Here is a 4,068-nt window from a genome sequence, read left to right as displayed (position 1 = left end):
ATGACCTTGTTTGTTTTTCACACATGCGCCTGGGCCTCGAGGAGTTTTAAAAAACTTGTGTGTTTTTCACACCTAAATGGCTTGAGTTCTTTCTATTTGCACAATATACACGTGGCCGCCATGCCGCCTATTCACGTCTCCGCTCGATGCATCTCTCTCTTTCTCACACAAAACAATTGCAAGTCTTTTGTGTGTGAGAAAGAGGGAGACATCGAGTAGCTGCAGGGATTGGGCACATGCGTTAAAAAGGGGAAAAAATCTATCGGCAAAATTTGTTGAACAAAAAAACTCTAGTCACTTTCTTTTTGTCATCGCTCTCCTTCTTTTCTCACGTGTACATCACCACATTCCTCTCTCTCTCTCTCTCTCTCTCTCTCTCTCTCCCCCCCTCTCTGTTACTCTCTCCCTCTCTCTCTCACACACGCACGCACGCACGCATTGTAAATCTAGATAAAGCTAAACTTTGTGCGCAGGTCCATGATAAAGCTCTAGAGCAGAGGCAAGGGGAGGAGGAACTGCCAATGGCGGGTGATGGCGTAATGCACAAGATAGAGGAGAGCGAGTCTTGTTGTTCATCAAAGAGAAAGGAGAGAGAGATGGGTTGTGGCTCTAAGAGAGAGATGGGGGGTGTGGGCTCCACATTTATCGAGAACCCTTAGCCTAAGGGTTCCTACTTAATTTTTTCAACATCAGGGTCATTAAAAAGGGTCTAAAATAAAAGCTCGCCTGAATTGGTGACAATTCAAGTTTATGCCCATATAATCTTTAACTAAAAGAGAGTATTTTTACTGCATTTCATCCATAAATAAAATCATAGATAAAGAAAAATTCAATTAAGGTTGTGGGTTGGACCTAGGACCTATCAATCTCTCTCTACATATGGGCTCTAGATGTGAATAAGCAGTTTACTCTAGGGAGTCGATTGAGCAATGATAAAGATATCACACATATTATTAGAGCTACTTAATACATAAACTGATTAGAGTACTCAAGGAAGAGCCAAATGGTGATAAGAGTAAGGGTTTCACAAAGTAACACAAAGGTTGGATTAAGCACAAGGAACATACAAAGATGCTAGAGCTCTCATACACAACAGAAGGTGTTGAGACCTTGCTTTCATAGGCTCAAAGGAAACAGGCACCTAGCTCTCATCCACTTGCCCACTTGCCCCTTTCTTGCCACCTAGAGGAGACCTACCTTTCATACTAGTCACAATAACCATGGGTTACTAGATGTTGAAATGTGCAATGCTAGAGCTCTCATACACAAGAGAAGGTGTTGAGACCTTGCTTTCATAGGCTCAAAGGAAACAGGCACCTAGCTCTCATCCACTTGCCCACTTGCCCACTTGCCCCTCTCTCATCCACTTGCCCACTTGCCCCTTTCTTGCCACCTAGAGGAGACCTACCTTTCATACTAGTCACAATAACCATGGGTTACTAGATGTTGAAATGTGCAATGTAAAATGTGTGGAGAGTGAATCTTGGGCTTGAGTATGTGAAGACACCCTAGAGGTGCAAGATATTATGGTAAGATAAGAAAGCTACATATGATATTGTATGGTGTGTGAGTGTTAACCAAAAGAGTGGAAAAGAGAATGCCACATGGCATGATGATGTGTAAAGTGGGATAAGGCTAGAAGGCCTATATCATTGTATGGTTCATTGTGAATGCAATAGAGCTATTATTGAGTGTGCTACTCTCTCTCTCTCTCTCTCTCTCTCTCTCTCTCTCTCTCTCCCCTTCTACTCATGGAGTTCCTTGTGTGGTTTAATCCACCTTAATCTTATGTCTATCACCATGATCAATCACATATTAGGATTGTTAACATGGTATTAGAGCTAGGATGGGCTCATAATTATGGTGAATATCTATATATAGTTTTCTTGTTTATGAGGTTATTTGATTAAGCATTATTTTTATTTTATTCTGAAAAAAGTTAGCACACTCATTGTCATTGGAGAGAGATTATGTTGGTGATTGGAGAGGGTCTTGAAGCTGCCATTAAGACATTTTGGAGGTCATTCGTAGGGCCTTGTAAGAAAATCATCGATTCTTATTTTCTCTCTCTAGAAAAAATCTTGAAATGTTAAAATAAAGACAACGTAAAAGTCATAAAAGTGCCAGAGAGGTAAATTTTATCCTGGGCGACTGTCTTAAAGTTCGAACCTTCTTTGAAATGATACATTTGAAACTGCATGGATAAAGTTAGTTCAGGAGGATGTTATTGCACGGAAGACAGTTTGGAGGGAATTAGAACCTTCATCTCCAATTTCAAAAGACAAATACAAGCCTTCTCTCACCATGTAGCGAGTCATATTCTTTCACTCTACCTCATATAGTATACTTACTCATTCCTAGAACACTCCAATGGAGAACAACCATGTACACACTCATTCTATTGTGAAGAGTCTAATCATGAAAGAATTAAGAGAAAGTACCATCTGCACATTGATCTAGATAGTGTGTATGCGCCCATTTAAAAACACAGAAGTGGACAACAATTGCTCTGATCAGATGTCAGAGATTATATCAGGTTGTCAGGGAAGCAATACATAGACCTTTGGTGTGATTACTCCATCTATCCTATTGACCCCCGTACTGCTTCACATCGTCCCTTTTCAAATCCCACAACTCTCTTGCGTTTTACAGGTGATGGCACCAAAGGCTTACTAGGATATTGCAAGTCAATTTCTTACATGCAAGAAAGAGAGAGGCATTATTCACAACACTTAGCAAATGAGCTTCTTGGCTTGTCTGATGAATGCAAGACATAGAAGGTTAGATTGGAAGAATAAGAATGTCAAATCAATAGACTAAGAAGTGACCTCCGCAAATATAGAGAAAAAGACACAATCATTGGACCGCGCATAATACGGAGAAGAAAGCTCAAAAACATCGAGAACTTGAGGCTCGCTTCTGGAGGCCTGAAGAAGAGAATCTAAGCCATAAGGTAAGATTTCACTCAATGCATTCATGCTAGCAGCTAATATTATTTTATTTGCTAGGCTGATTTGTGATTTACATGTTGTCTATGTTAGTAATGAGTAGTGTTGTATTTGTAGGGTTGTCATACATCCTGACAAAGAGAATATCAATCCCAATCTTAATCCAGCAAAGCAACTAAAACCATTTGTGACATCAAGAATGGCAAGTGAAATGATAAAAGAGAAGAAGTTCAAGGTGGTTCAACGAGATATAGTGGATGGATTTATAACTAACAATATAGTTTTGGCTGTGGATATTCAATCCGCCATGGATTCAAGTGGAGTCAGTCGTAACGGTTATAGTGCCATCCAGAAGTTAGTGTCATCACTCCTTGAGGCCAAAGGCATTAAAGCAAAGCTACTTCCAACACCTACAAAAGTTTGGAGACATAGGGAGGAATTAAACACAGAATAGCTTCACTATGTTGGTTACTCATACCACATTGTAGGAGAGTTTAAGGGAGAAGGTGGCAGCATACTCTACAATGAACACAACAATATATTCATGGACTTGGAGCTCTTGCAAAAGAGAATGGTGGAGTTCTATGATATTATATTTGAGGAGCTAGGAGGTGTACTTCAATTTGTCATCAAGCTTGATGAGTGTGAGATTATCAAGGAGAAAAAGATGGAAAGTGTCACAATAACACTTATGAATAGGGCTCTTTGTAATTGCAGTAGGGATAATCCAAAGTATTTTAGCGTGCAGTCCGAGACAAACATCTGGTGGCGAGGTTCATTTGAGGTCAAGAAAGAGGACCATGAATCCTTGTTTTGGGTATTTCATTAGACACAATGTCATATCCCCAATCTCATCAAAGAACAGACGAATGCAACCAGGATGCTCCATGTAGAGAAAAGGGGGAACTTTCAAGCTCAATGGCATCTTGTGGGTGACTTGAGCAAAGGGGCCAATGCAAAGTCTCCATGCCTTTACTACATGGACTCCGTAAGGGTGATGGACTCTAAGTGGTGGAGACAACCACCAAACTAGTGTTTGAAATTGCTCTTTCCAATGTGCATATATGCATGCTTCATGCTTTGTGTCATATCATAGAGAATTCTGGTATATCTCCACATT

The 4,068-nt window shown here is 40.2% G+C and overlaps 1 pseudogene; it reads left to right on the top strand.

Moving 5' to 3' along the window:
- Window positions 1-531: 531 nt before the first annotated feature.
- LOC147612312 (uncharacterized) lies at window positions 532-3,777 on the top strand (annotated as a pseudogene).
- The last annotated feature ends 291 nt before the right edge of the window (window positions 3,778-4,068 follow it).

Source organism: Cibotium barometz, chromosome 45 (assembly GCF_041138505.1).
Source record: "Cibotium barometz isolate CiBa-2024 chromosome 45, ASM4113850v1, whole genome shotgun sequence".
NCBI classification, from domain to species: domain Eukaryota; kingdom Viridiplantae; phylum Streptophyta; class Polypodiopsida; order Cyatheales; family Cibotiaceae; genus Cibotium; species Cibotium barometz.
This window is presented reverse-complemented; position numbering and strand designations above follow the sequence as displayed.